The sequence below is a fragment of the Herpailurus yagouaroundi genome, unplaced genomic scaffold (assembly GCF_014898765.1).
Source record: "Herpailurus yagouaroundi ecotype Mexico unplaced genomic scaffold, PumYag 161, whole genome shotgun sequence".
Taxonomy (NCBI): Eukaryota; Metazoa; Chordata; class Mammalia; order Carnivora; family Felidae; genus Herpailurus; species Herpailurus yagouaroundi.
The window spans coordinates 19626300-19641595 of record NW_024412402.1 but is presented as its reverse complement, the minus strand read 5'-3'; the positions used below and the strand labels follow the sequence as shown (position 1 = coordinate 19641595).

General features: G+C 39.7%; 1 long non-coding RNA gene across 1 annotated transcript; it reads right to left on the bottom strand.

Annotated features, from left to right (window-relative positions):
- Nucleotides 1-5288: 5288 nt before the first annotated feature.
- Nucleotides 5289-6723, bottom strand: LOC121035300 (uncharacterized). Its single transcript, XR_005792839.1, has 2 exons — nt 5481-6723; nt 5289-5379 (listed from the first exon to the last, which is right to left on the bottom strand). It is a non-coding gene; the product is annotated as an uncharacterized LOC121035300 (long non-coding RNA).
- Nucleotides 6724-15296: the final 8573 nt, after the last annotated feature.

The following is a 15296-nucleotide window of genomic DNA, read 5'->3' as shown; positions in this document are numbered from 1 at the left end:
TATATTCTTAGGGGAAATGAGTCTTCAACCTACAATTCTATACCCACCCAAACTATCACTAAATTGTTCTAGTAAAATAAAAACCATTTTTCATTTTTAAGGACTCAACATTTATTTCACTCACTCATTTTAGGAAACCTGTTGAAGAAATACCTCTATTGGATAGGATGCCTTCTATTGCAAGAACAGAAAACTCCAATTCAACTGGCTTACGGAGAAAGAAAATTATTATCTCAAATAACAAGGAACCTAGAAGTGGGTGGTTGGCTCAATTATTTTTTTTTATTTTTTAAATTGGTAATTAAAGTCATCAACGTTTTTAATGCAAAAAAAAAAATATGTCTCAGAGACATGAAATATTGAGCCACAAACTGGGAGAATATATTTTCTACATATAAACCTAGCAAAGAATTAGTGTTGTAAATACATCAGGTAAATATATCAATTAATAAAAATAAAAAATAGAACTGAGAAAGTAGACAAGAAAATTGCAGAAAATGAGAATATCTAATTAATGAATAAATATATGGAATAAACATATTAAAAGATGTTAACCATCAATACTAATAGAAAAATGTAATTGAAAAACATTCGAAGATACAACTTCACAACCAGTTTCGTGACTGGTTTAAGAAAAGTCATTGATTTCACTTTGTTTAGCTTTCTTATTGAAAGGATAAGAAAGACGACTTCTAAGCTCTTTACATGTCAGAGCTAAAACTGGAATTCTTGTTTCTATTCTTAAATTTTTTTTTAATTTTATTTTAGGGAGAGAGACTGTGAGAAGGGGAGACATGGTCTTATGAGATGTTGAAAAGGATGTGGAAGAACTGGAATTCTCACACTGTGCTGGTGAGATGTAAAACACTACATTTTGGAACACAGCGTGGAACTTCCCTAAAAAGTTAAACACACACGTATCATATGGCCCTCCCTTTCCACTTCTATTATTTACCCAGTGGAAGTTTATGACCATACTGATAGGATTAACAAATTGTAATATGCCAACACAAAGGAATGGGTTCTTGATCCATGCATTAATATGGATGAGCCCATAAGTAACCGTACTGAGTTAAAGAAGCCTGAAAATAAGAATATCTTCACATGTCAAAAATTATCAAATTGTATACCTTATCAATGTGAAGTTTAAGTCAACATCGCCAAAATTCTCTATTCTTCCCATTTTTTCCTTTCTGTCATTCTTCGTGAGATGCATAGTCCTTAGATGGCTCTCTTCTTATTAAAAGATGATTAAAAGATGTGAGACGCAAATATGAAAATGGACAGAAGAAGGAAAGGTATTCTATTCTTGTGGGTCTTTTTATTTTTTTTAATTGAAGACTTCACTGGAGATCCCTGAGCAAGTTTCCCCTCATGTTTCATTATCTGGAATGGAATGTATACACATTCTCAGCCAATCATTAGTCACGGAAAGTGTTAATGTGATTGACTTAGCAAAGTACAGGATCGTTAAATGGGATACAGGAATAAAACAAGATTTTGTTAGAGAAAAGAGGAATGTGTCTGCTACTTTGCTGTGGCACACCAGGGGTTAAACCAATAAGGAAAGAATATGTTGGAACTTATCCAGGAAAGAAGACAAGAAAAATCCCAGGAAGGTCAATGTGCATGCCTAGAGGGCACAGGTCTAGATTGAATCAGAAGGACAGAGGGACCTAGGTAGGACAAATCTATGTGAAAACAGAACACAAATTTTGATGCAACACTTTTAAATTAAGATAAAGGCAAACAATTTTAAAATAGGCATTTAAAGTTCCAGAAGGTGCACAAAGCATTGCAAGGAAGAACGATATGCATGAAAACATGACTTAATTCTGCTGTGTTCAATGCTGATGTGGTCTTAATCACAGAGACGTCAGTGGTCCCAACTTCTAGAATCAATTCATTGATGTAAACTGGTTATAGAACAAAAGGTAACTGCCTTTCACTCCGAAGATGTAAAAGAAGTGTGCATGTGGGAAATTGGTGCTAGAAGATGGGGAGATTGGACTGAGATTGGAAGGAAAGAGCAGGGATGCTCGTATTCTTACTTGACAGAGTGACCTCTCTTTCGTTGGTGGAACGACAAAAACAACAAAGTAATTATGGAAAGGTAAAGAATAAAAGACATAATTTTGATTTACTAAAGAGATTTGGTGCCGGGGAAGACGGGGTGGGGTTGTGTGAGTCAGATTCTAATTTATCTGGAACTCAAGAGATAATATATAAAGTGAATAAGAAGTAGAGGCAAAAACATATATTATCTGGAGGTATGGCACTAACTCCCAGGGGAAAAGAAGTTGCCAGAAAGAGTTCAAAGTATTTGCTGTGGGGAGGGGATGGGGGGTAAGGGAGATGGGATCCTTTTGTGTGTAAGCCCTTTTGATTACTCCTTATTTCAACCATGTGCACACGTGTCATTTGATAATTGAAAATATATAATAAAAAACGATGTAGTTTTACTTTCTATCACAAACCAAAACACATTTTGTAGCATGCAGTTTCCATTTAAAGCTGCATCATAAACATTTTCCCTGATATTACATAGCCTTTATAATGATTCGATTAATGACTACATAAGGTTTTGCACTGTTTCCTTGGAAGTACTGTTCCATTTATATTCATTCTCTCAGTCTCCCGGTGCCTATCGGAAACCAAAAGCCGTGGTTGAAGTTTGGGGTAGCAGCCTATGGCCAAAGAAGAAAGCTGTTGTTGTTTTTTCCTCTCTGAAAAGAACTACATCTTGAACTGGCCCACATTAACACTGTGCATCAACCAAGTTCAAAGCCCAAGAAGAACTGGGTGTCCTTGCTCATTGCAGCACCCCTGGAGGGTGTGCACACACCTGGAGACAGACTTAGAAGGCCGGAGAGTGCTTCACGACAGCCTGGACAGCCTCAACCCAAGGTCGCCCTTTGCACTGACACTGCCCTCAAGTTCATTTGAAAGGGGGGCTGCCAGAAAGATGAGGCTTCATTTGCAAAGCAAGGGCATGGTTTTAATTAGCCTTTAGATCCATAAAAAAGAGAGGGGTGGGGGTGGGGATAGATTTATGGCTTTAAATTCTCTTCTTTGCCGTTTATAAAACAGTATTTATCAGGTGTGGGGCACATGGCAGCTCTGGGGAGTGCCAGACGGGATCAAAAGCAAAGCATAAAAACCTTCCCCTTTCAACATACCTAATCTCCTTCTATCTATAAATGGCCACATTAACCTCATGGCTCAGACGAGAGATTCATTCTGGCATTTTGCTGTCCGAGGTATAAGGAGCAAGTGAGAGGCTGGCTTCTGTGTGCCAGGCCTGTCTTGCTTCCCCTTTGATGTTTCCCTCAGAAGAACCGAATCATGGCCAATAGCACTGGGGCGGGATGCTCCTGCCATTGTGTCAGAAGTGTCCCTTTCATAGGGAGGCATTTATATCCCTTCCGGGAGAGTATCAGATGGCGAATGACTGGAAATTAGCAATCAATCATTCATTCATTCAGTGCTGTTTAGTTATCTCTCGTATGCCCCACACACGTGCAGGACTTAGCAGATGCTAATGAAGCAGAAGGCACGATGTCTTCCTTCAGAAAACCCCGTTAGTTGGCAAAAAACAAAACAAAACAAAACAAAACAAAAACCTACACATAATAGATAAAATAATCTTTGGTGTTGAGAAAGAGTTGGCCTTAGTGAGTCTTCAAATTGAGTTGGGTTTTGCCAAGAAGGTGTGAAATGGGCTAAACCTTGAAAGGTGGGTAGGATTTGAGTAAAAAGGAGGAAAGGAGAGGTGGAACAATCCATAAACAAAAGCCCTGAGGTGAGCATAAATATGGCACCTGGAGCGGACAAGAGCAGAGAATACATGTTGGAAATATCTTTGGGCCCGCTGGCTTCCGGGTGTGTGTCCCATTCTCCTGAATTGTGGCTTGCTGATCAACAAGAACCTACAAAGGGCAGATTCAGGAGGCGTCTTTGCTTCTAGAAAACAAAGCAACATTTTCCCATGATTTTTCTGCTTCTGTAGCTCTAGAAGATAGTTTGCTTTTCTCCTTTCTGCAAACGGGAGACACCTTCTCTGAATTAGAGTATCGCAGTGTAGAATCTTAAAAGTGTAGAAACCTTGATGTTATCTAGCACGCAAGCTCCATGAAACTAAGGATTTTGGTTGGTTTTATTCACTCAGTGCATAGCGTGATGGCTGGCGCATAGTAGGAGCTCAGTAAGTACTTACTGAATAAATACATGCATGAAAACCTAGCCTCCCGAACAATTGAGGAGCATGAGACTCCTGTTCTCGAGATACTTTGGCCCTTATTAGCCTGGGTCACATCCACCACTTCTGACTCAGTTTTCTTATCTTTAAAATGGTGATATTAAAACCTGTTTTATACGCCCCACAAAGTTCTGAAGATCAACTACGCACTCAATGTATTTTAATTTATTTAACTGTTCTGTACTAGACTAGGAGTTTTATGTGAATTTAGCTTTCAAGGAACTTAGTCTAACGGAGAAGGCAAAGAAAAATAAACAAAAAAGATCTCAAGTCAATGTGATAGTGACGAAGATAATGGTATGCACAGGGTATGGTGAACTCACAGACGGAGCAACTGCTAACACGGACAAGGGGGTACAGGGCAGGCTTCCTAAAAGCGACAGTTGTGTGAGCACCTTGTTCAGGTAAGATTTATCGAGGGTAAGTGAAGGCGGCAGTACCTTCAAGGCCGAGGGTAGGTGTGAATGCCCACATGCCCAGAGGCTGGACAATTAACAGGTTGGCTGGAGGTCTGTACCTGTGTACAGGTGAGCACACACCCAGTATGTACTGATCTGTGCAGGGATTGGCCATGAATCCTTCTGGTGAAACTAAGTAAGCAGTAGAAGTCACGTAAAGCATTCTTTTCTAAATAATGACATTTGGACGTTCGCAAAGTTGTAAGTCACGTAGGGACATTATCTGATTCACGTTTTAGGTGGAGAAAAATCAGTGGAAACCTATACAGAGGATGGGTGGGGAAAAAGGTGAAACTGAAGAAAAACATTGACGAGGATGGAAATCCATTAGGGAGCTACTGAAAGAATTCTGCAAGAGATGAGGAGACTCGGGACCTGAAATCGGGTTAAGGGGGGATAAGAGTTTTGGGGGCAGATTAAAAGAGATTGAGAAAGTGGACTCGGTGGTGACTGGCTGCCTGTGGGTTGTATGGAAAAGGGTAATGATCTAGGTGTATGATTTAGGTAATTGAGGGGTAATGGTAAACCAGACTCTAACAGGTGGAAGTCTCCCGTCAGTAAATAAAGTAGCACCCTATCAAACAGATCTATTTGACATAGCACCTCGCAAACGTCCTCAGCCTCTCCTCTCCTGTCCTCTGGCTTCAAACTTGCTTCTTCCACCTAAACTAACAAAAGGAGAGCAATTAAGCAGACTGTCCCACTTTAGAAGAGGGTTTAGTGATCCTCTCTTTGTACTAGAGCATACTTCTTAGAAAACTTACCTTCGACTGAAAAAGGTTTATCTGACATGTCCCTCTGAGAGGAAATCTGATAGATGTGGGTTTTCTTTGTTTCCAATAAGCTTTTAGCCCTTACAGTAGGTTTTTTCCCTCTGATCAGCCCTTGGTCTGGCCTGCTCCGTAATGCTTTGAATGATGGTGCTATTAACTATGCCTGGGACTATGAGATAAGGAGTAGGGGATCTGGGAGTGGGGGATGGGGATTGGGTTGTGATCAGGGAGTCCAGGTTCTGACCCGTCAGTCTCAAGGAGTCTCTGGGACATCCATAACATGTTAAGAGGGCCCTTGCCTGTTTGCAACTGGAGCTCAGGTCCACAGAGAAATGGCTGTGGAGAAGACACACAAAAGCTACAAAGTTTCCATGTCCTTTGGCCTAAGCAATAAAAAGGTCATCGGTGATATTTGCTATTGACAAGTGTGGAAGCCAGATTTCAGTGTTGAGGTGGTCATTAAAGGGAAGTGAATATTAGACAAACTAAGTGTAGACAATACAAAACTTGTTTGTTTTTTTTTTTAAATGAAGTTAAACATTTTCCATTAACTTCCGACTGTGAAAGATTTCGTTCTCATATCCTCCCTCCCTACATGTATTTCCCATCTGCTCTCTCAATATAGATATAGGACGATTTTTCTTGGCGGTGTATTTAGTCTTCACATTTTCATGATAATACCAAATGTTATGTGCAGCTGAGCCATGCAGACTACTATGATTACATATCCTTTCTTGTACAATGTTGCTTCCCTAGCATTACTAATTTTTCTTAATTTTTTGCTTGCTTAGTTTCCTGTATCCCCAGAACAAAATCAACCCAGAACACCGTCTCAAAAGTGTCAACATCCCCTTAATATTTTCCAACATATGAGATATTCTATCAATTTTGACCTCTTGGAGAAATATCTTCTGTGGTCCTCCATTTTCCTATCCCAATGTGGACCGGTTGTCTTCTTTGCCCACCGTAGCTATGTTATCTGGGGCTTTCCCATATCATCCTGGGCCTCTCCTTCTCCTGTCTCCTTTGTTGGTGTGGCTGTTTCCTTTATCTTCTGCCTTCTTTCATTTTGTCTCTCCTCTACGTTTGGTGGAAAAAAGTAGTACCATAAATCCTGGAAAAGTGTTTGGAAGTACTCTTATTCTAAATTGCAATCTGAGTATGTCTTTATTCTTTACTCACATTTAATCTATAATGGGATGATACACTTTCTAGGTAGATCATTTTCCCTCATAATTTGAAGGCATTTTTCCTCTTGTTTCCTAGCAACTAGGTTGGTTTAGATTTCTATGGCATTCTGACTTGAATCCTTTGTTTGTGTGCGTAATCTGATTTGTATTTTCTTTTCTCATTCATGATTGTTAGGGTCTACTCTTCACCTCCAACATTTTAAAATGTCATTCCTAATGATGTGATTCACTTTGTGTCATAGATATTTGTGCTGGGTACTTGTTGGGCCCCTTTCAATCTGGGAACTCACGCTCTTTGGTTCTATGTAAATTTCTTATGTAATTTTCTTCCCTCCATTTTATCTCTCTGGACCTCCTGTTATGGACATCTACTCTTCTCGACTGGTTTTCAGTTATATTTAACACTTTCAGTTACATTTAATACATTTCTGCTGTATGTTGGTTTGTATGTCTTACTTTGAGTGAGATTTTCTCAATCTTATTCATTGGTTCCACTAATGCTTTTTTAAACATAGTTTAGATATTGTTAACAACCAAAATCTCTTTTTTAACCTCTCTAAACATTCTTTTTATAGCTGTATATTTTTGTTTCATTGACTTACAACTTTTGTCTTTTCAAAGTTTTCAATTATAAATATAGTTTTTGTTTTCTTTAGCTCTCTGATTTTTTTGTTTGTTTGTTTTGGTATATCTTTCATATTACAGAATTTCCTCAAATATCTGATATTCTTTGGTTTTTTGAATATTTAAAAACAATTCACTAAAAACCATTGCGGGGGAGGGGGGGGTGCCTGGATGGTTCAGTCGGTTAAGCATCCGACTTAGGCTCAGGTCATGATCTTGTGGTTGGAGAGTTTGAGCCCCACATCAGACCCTGTGCTGACAGTTCAGAGCCTGGATCCGGCTTCAGATTTTGTGTCTCCCTCTCCTTCTGCTCCTCTCCCCCTCAAAAATAAATAAACATAAAAAAATAAAAACTTTTTGGAAACTTTTTCTGCTGCAGTGTACCTTGTGGGCCGGGGGGGTTCTCTATAGGGTGATTTTATTGGTCACTTTTTTTGAGACTCCTCATATCTCAGAATCTTTCCTAGTGTATTAGGCAGATCCCTCAAAGAAGAATCTGTGGTTTTCCATAGGGAGAAATAAACTTGATTACCCCCTGGAAGTCAAGTTGGAGTAGGGAAATAGGTGGGGTCTTCACATACAGTGTAATGTAATGTAACATTCCTGTTTCAGTGCCATGTTCCCACACTCTCCTGAACCTCATGTCTTCAGCTCTAGAATGTCTTTGGTTCGACATATCCAGAAGGCAGCCCCCTTGTTCTTCTGCTGGAACAAAGAATAGGCAGATGCACAACTGAATGGAGGGAGTAGAGACGCAGGCTTCTGCATCCAACTCTCCTACAAAGACTTCTAATCAACTTTGCTATTTTCAGTCTTATTTCCACGATCATTTTCAGAAGTTATCTTATCACCTCAAATTCCTGATCTTTTCTCAGATAGGGTAAATCAGTCTTTTTTTGTTTGTTTGTTTTACCTGCCAGAGGAAGTTTTCTCTTTCTCTATCCTGCTAAGTCAGCCTAACGTTCTGCTTGTTTCCTACTTTGCGTCTCCTTATGATATGTCATTTATATTTCAAACTTAACATTCTAATACCAAACTCTTCTTCTCCATCCAGACCTGCCTTTCTCATGTCCTCATATCAGCAAATGGCACAATCACCTGGTTGCTGAGATCTTCTTATTTTCTTTCTTTTACCTTCTTAGTCAATCCATCAGCACATCTATTGACTTTACCTTCAAAGAATATTTCACTTCTGAAGTTTCATTACCTTTACAACTATTGACCTGACCAACCCAGTATTGTCTGTCACCTGGTTTACTCTTAATAGTTAATTCTATTTTTGGCCTGCTAAGAACATTCTCTACACAAAAGACAGAGTGATCTTTAAAAAAAAAAAATTAACCTTTACTTATTTTTTGAGAGACAGAGAGAGATGGAGCATGAGCAGGGGAGGGCAGAGGGAGAGGGAGACACAGAGTCTGAAGCAGGCTCCAGGCTCTGAGCTGTCAGTGGAGTGCAGGGCCCAATGCGGGGCTCGAACTCACAAACTGTGAGATCATGACCTGAGCCGAAGTCAGAAGCTTATCCAACTGAGCCACCCAGGCACCCCCTGAGTGACCTTTTAAAATCAAAATCTGCTCATGCATTTCCATTGTTCAAAGTGATCCACTGACTTCCCTTTATCTTTGGAATAAAATCCAAGAGCCTTTCCGTAGCATTATATGCTCTGTCTATTCAAATTCTATCTCCTGTCCTTGACCCCCTGTACTTACTGCTCTCTGCCATACTAGCCTTCACTTCTATTGAAGATACCGAGCATTCTCTTGTTTCAAGGCCTTTTGCTTCTGGTCCTGTTACCTGAAATTCTCTTCTTACAGATATTGTGATTCTGAAATAACAACATTTTCCATTTTCTAACTCCTCACATGTCACAACATATGTTCCTCAGTTCCAGAGACTGCTTTATCCACTGCTCTATCTCCAGTGCCAAAAACAGTCCTGATACATAGTAGGTGCTCAATAAATATTTGTGGAATGAATCACTGAAACTCCAATTTATTTTATTTTATTTTTTTTTCCAACGTTTATTTATTTTTGGGACAGAGAGAGACAGAGCATGAACGGGGGAGGGGCAGAGAGAGAGGGAGACACAGAATCGGAAACAGGCTCCAGGCTCTGAGCCATCAGCCCAGAGCCTGACGCGGGGCTCGAACTCACGGACCGCGAGATCGTGACCTGGCTGAAGTCGGCCGCTTAACCGACTGCGCCACCCAGGCACCCCTGAAACTCCAATTTAGTGGAGTTTCAAGTGGACGTGTCAATAAATGCATGCATTCAAACAGTCATGTTTAACTGGAGCATGAACATTTTTTTTTATTAAAGGAAATAAATTACTAAAGAGCTACAATTTCAGCTTCTGTTTGAACATTTCAAATCATACAAATTCACCATCTTAGAGGCAGTGAATTCTACCTTTAGGGAGAGGTAATATATTTATATATCTTATAGATAAATATATATGATATATAAATATATAAATATATTTATAATATAAATATTATATTTATATTTATATATTTATATTTATATATTATATATATTTATATATTATATATATTATTTATACATATATTATTTATATGTATAAATAATATATATTATATATATAATATATAATTTATATATAATATAATATATAAATAATATAAATATAAATATATAAATATATATTATATATATAAATATATATAAATTATGTTCACCTTACAAATCAACAACAAGAACAACAAAACCAGCAACCTGATTGAAAAATGGGCAAAGGGCCTGGATAGACATTTCTTTAAATAAAATACGTAAATGGCCAATAAGCATGTGAAACGATGCTCCACGTCATTAGTCATCAGGAAAATACAAAGCAAAATCATAATGAGATGTCACTGTGCGCTCATTGGGATGGCTACCAGTAAGAAAAACAGAAAATCACAAGTATTGATGAGGAGTGAGAGAAACTGGAGCCCTTGTGCACTGCTGGGAGGAATACAAAATGGTGCAGCTGTTTTGGAATTAGTATAATGGTTTCTTTAAAAATTAAACATAGAATAACCATAGGATCCAGCAATTCCACTTGTGGGTATACATCCAAAGAATGGAAAGCAAGGGCTCAAACAGATATTCGTACATGTTCATTGGGGCATCATCAACAATAGCCTCAAGATGGGAGCAGACCTCATGTCGATCAATGGATACATGGAGAAACAAAATGTACATATGATGGACTATCATTCAGTCATAAAAAGAAGTGGAATCATGATATGTGCCACAACACAGATGAATCTTAGGGACATTATGCCAAGTATGCCAGCCACAAAAGGACAAATACTGTGTGATTCCGACTTTAGGAAGTCTCCAGAGTAGTCAAATTCATAGAGACAGAAAGTACAACGGTGCTGCCAGAGGCTGGGGGAAAGTGGGAAGGGGGAGGTATTGTTTCATGGGTTCAGAGTTTCAGGTTGAGAAGATGGAAACAAACTGGAGATGGATGGTGGTGACGATCGCACAACAATGTGCGTGAACTTAACGCCGCTGAACTTGACACATAAATGATTCAGACGGGAAAGTTCATGTTAGAAGTATGTTACCATGGTTCAAGAAAATAGCTGTGTTCAGCTAAAAGAGGCCAACTGGAACATTTTATCTGAAGGAGCTTTATAGCCACAGGAGGAGAAACTCTGATGATAGCAGTGGGAACATTTAAAGATAATAATCAGCGATGGATCAGAAGACTCCAGATCTTCTCTTTGTCAGACTCATATTCCCATCCACATGCCTATAACCTTTCCTCCATGACCTGGCTCCTTGTTGCTCTTCTCTATCTGTCATCCTATTTAGGAATGGCAGAGAACCTGGAATTTAGTCACATTCAACGGCAGCAAGGAACGTTCTCAGTGTTTCTTTCGTGAAAATGTTAAGCACTTTGAGATGTTATGAGGTATTTTTGGAAATGAAAGATTTCATTGCCAAAGGAGCTAAACAGTTATTGTTTTTGCAGGAGTCTTCCAAGCATTTAGTCAACTAATGTGCACTGTCGGTTTTCAAGAGCAGGAGGAATATTCGGGGCTCCTCTAGCATTTTTGGTCATAGCCTTCTTTTCTGTCTTGGCAGTTGGCCGTGGAACACTTGTTTGGGGGAAGTTGTCACTAGCTTAACTGCAAACTTCGTTGCATTTGCTGAGTCCCCAGTTCATGAGTGTTTGTACATATGTACTCCAAGCGCAAGAATTACTTCTGGATCTAAGCTATGGAGCGTGTCAGTTCTTGAAAAGAATGTCCCTGAACTGTCCTCTGAGAAAGTCAACGTGATTTCTTCTGGTATGGTACGGAAACATATGCTCTGCATACACGAGAGATGCTGCCACCCAAAACAACTCTTGCCTCGCCATGAGACACATCATCTCACTTGAGTGCCACAAATCATGCTTTGAATTTTCCCAAGGCTCTCAAAGCACACAACTTTTATATGCAGGTCAACTTGTATATATTTCTTATTCAAAATCCAAAATTGCCAGATGTCTACAAACCGGGGACTTTGTAAAGTTTAGAAATATAATGTCTATGCCATTATGTTATACCCCCCAGCAAGTTCTGGATACCTGCCCTGTAAATGAATGCCATGATACTGGCTGAATATTCATACTCTCTAGGATAAATAAAGACTATAAATAAACACACTAGTTTCTACCAGCTTTTGTTGCCGAATGAGTTTTAGTGACTCACTGAGGATAACTTCTGGTTTCAGGGTTTTTTGGATTTCAGAATGGTGAACAGGGATCATAGACATGCTAGTGTAAATGAGGGCGGGGGATTAGCCAACCGAGTTTTGCTAACAACAGGCTCCCGTATTTCTCAATATTCTGATCTTTGGAGGAACAGTGGAGAAGTTTCCATAGAGAAAATCCTTAAGGAATTGGGGCAGGGATAATTGCTCTGAAGCCTACATTATCCGACCTCTCCTGCTTGACTGTCTCTAATACAGACTTCGACAGATGGACTCATTTGTTCAAACCTGCCACCTTCAACTGGGTAAGGTGGAAACCTCCAAGTTATCAGGAGAGAAAACAAAAAACAAAACAAAACAAAACAAAACAAAACAAAACAAAACAAAAAAAACAGTGAGGGTCAAGTGGTTATGCAACCTATGGTCACCCAGCCAATCCAAGATGGTAGCCTGATAAGGGAACTTTCAGAAGTGAGTAAGTATTCTTTAATTTATGCTGTGGGATAAACCAAGGGCCAGAAGTTAGAAGGTGTGACCGTGTTACTACTTATATGACCTTAGGCAAAGCCCATACCCTGGATAGTTTTGGTTTCTCTATTTAACCAATGAGGACTAAACAATTATTTTATGGTCCATTTCGTATCTCCAGTCAAAACAACATTATCCACTAATAGGTTAACTGCAGGTGAAATATCTGTATTTCAAACAACTAACAATGGCGTCCTCCTGCTTCTGGAGGATATCCTTCCAGGAAAAAATGCTACCCTGGAAGACACGCAGGGAAATTCATTTCCTCCACCCTTCGGGACATTTTACCCTGCTCATAGCATACTGTAGCATATATTAAATGTCTCCAATAAGGACTTCATTTAGATTTAATAAGTCAGAATTGCAAACATTAATGAAATGCCAATAGAGTGATTAACAACACATGCTTTGAAGTTCCTCAAATATGCACTCCCCCCCCCAAAAAAGAGAGAGAGAATTTATAAGAAAAATGTCCAGACATAGAATGTTACCCTGTAGTTTGTTTTTTTTTCTTTCTCTTTCGGAGTTAAAATATCTCTCAAGAGCTCAGGACTGAACAAACAGAAAAACATCAGGAGAATTAAAACAAAAAACAAAAAACAAAACAAGGCTAAATTTCAGTCACACCGATCTCAGCAAGAAGCAAAAATAAACTCCTTTTAAATGATGTTTCTTTTCCACAGCACTCAGAAGCAGATTTGGTAAAAAAGTAACCTCAAAACAGACAAATTCATCCTTCACCCCCTCCTCCCCTGAACTTGGACCCCACTTTTGGCCTCTGCTCTTATTTATTGATCCTGTAACTTCTTCCACATTAAAGATTCCTAGGATCTCTCTCTGTCTCTCTGTCTCTCTCCATTCTTGGGAGCTACCTAAGAACACAAATAAATAAGGGAACAGAAGTGGTCTGCTAATTTTGCATTATCCCAATTTCAGGAAAATAGCACAGAACCATCCCCTTGGAGCTTCCCTGGTCCAAGCTCCCCCTTTCTTGATGAAGTCTAGAGCAATGAAGTGATCTGGTGGGTGTCACAGCTAGTATGTGAGAGAGGTGACCAATCACAGGTCCAGTACCGGTACCTCTCTGCCCAAAACCGCCTGTTCCCTGCTGTCCCAGATGAAAACAGTAGAGGTTCCCTTGCAACCCCCCGTTGCCGTAAATACCTCTGTGGAATAGCATCGAGTTAGGAACTACCCCCGCCGCCCGCCTTGTGAGCTGCATGAAGCTGGGCCCTTACAAGTCCAGCACCTGAGAAAAATTAAGGGGAGGATTGAAAATCACATCCAGCTGGGCGTTAGCATGTGTTAAACAGGGTTTTGATGTTAAAGGGTTTTAAGTGCGTGACTGGTACACCTCAGGGCAAGGCCCGAGGTTCCCTGAGAATCTGTTCTTGCTTTTCTTTCTTTTCGAGTCTAATCGGTCCCATTCCGTTTTCAATTCTCTTTCTCACTTTGCAAAGTGCCAGACAAATTACTGGTATCCTCTGTGAGCCTCTGGTTTCTTTTTGGTTTCTGAACGCATAGCCTCTTGAGGATACTTCGGGGTAGATCTCGCTCGAGACAAGATTTTCACAAAATTTTCGGGATGTAATGAAAGCAAAGACCCATTGGTGACTTTTCTGGCCTTTGATTGATCTTCCATTTTCTAATCGTCTTCTGGAATGTGGACATTTTCTTCATGGTTAGAATGCATTTCCTCCAACACTCTTTCTCGTTCTTTGGTTTCAACAACGTGCTATCTGAACGGTGGACTGTCTCGAGGCGTTAAGATGATCAATACAAAGTTGCTGATAGTCAACTATTTTTGAACTGTAAAGAATGGCAACTTCGTTTGGTTCAACCCCATAAATTGTCCTTTGGAATATACTCATTTTAGCAGAGATTGTTTTTCTTAAAGAAACCGTGTAATAAAACCATGATCCTTATTGAATGTTATAACATGGAAATGAAAATATTTCAAGGAAAAATTCTGCTTAGACGATTTTGTTTATTTCCTTATAGTTCAAGGAATCTTACGCCTCAATTTGCTGGCAACCGTCTCCAGGTTTTACCTGCTGTCCAGCATTCCCTCCAATTTAGCATTTGCTCGGCATTGTTCACTGGCTAATGAAGTAGAAATATTGTTGCATTAACAGCACTTTGTTAGGTTGGTCTTAGTGGACCTCTACTCTGTAGCTAATAACGCCTCCGCTCTGATCTCTAGTATTGTGGGAACTATGTATATATTGAATGGAGGTGTGAACTGACTGTGGGGTTATATCACTCCTTTAAGACACAACTCGCAGATGCCTCGTTTTCAAGGGAGGAACGTCAGATGCTCAGTGATGAAATGCACTCAGATGCAAGTGGTGTGGGATGGTTCATTTTTTCTGGTCTTGAGAGGTGCTGGTAGAGGCATTTGTAGTTGCTGCCCTGGTGGCATCTTGATTTGCCAGCCAGTTGTGACATGGCCTTGCCCTGATTCCTGCTCTAACCTGAAGGAGGCACAAAGCCCCCAGGCCACCAGTTGGCAGGATCAATGACAAACATGGGAACTTTTGTGAGGTATAAATGAAATGTGTGCCTGAACTGAAAACCGGGCAGTCCAGTGTAGATCAGGTACTGACTAGTGTGAATGCTTTCGCTAAGGTGATGTCACCACGGATAGGGTATAATCTATGGCCAATATTGTAATGTTTGGTGATACATTTTTTTCTTTGGCAGTAAACCTTTTTGACAGAAATAAGTCCAAGAGGAAGGAAAGTGCACCAAT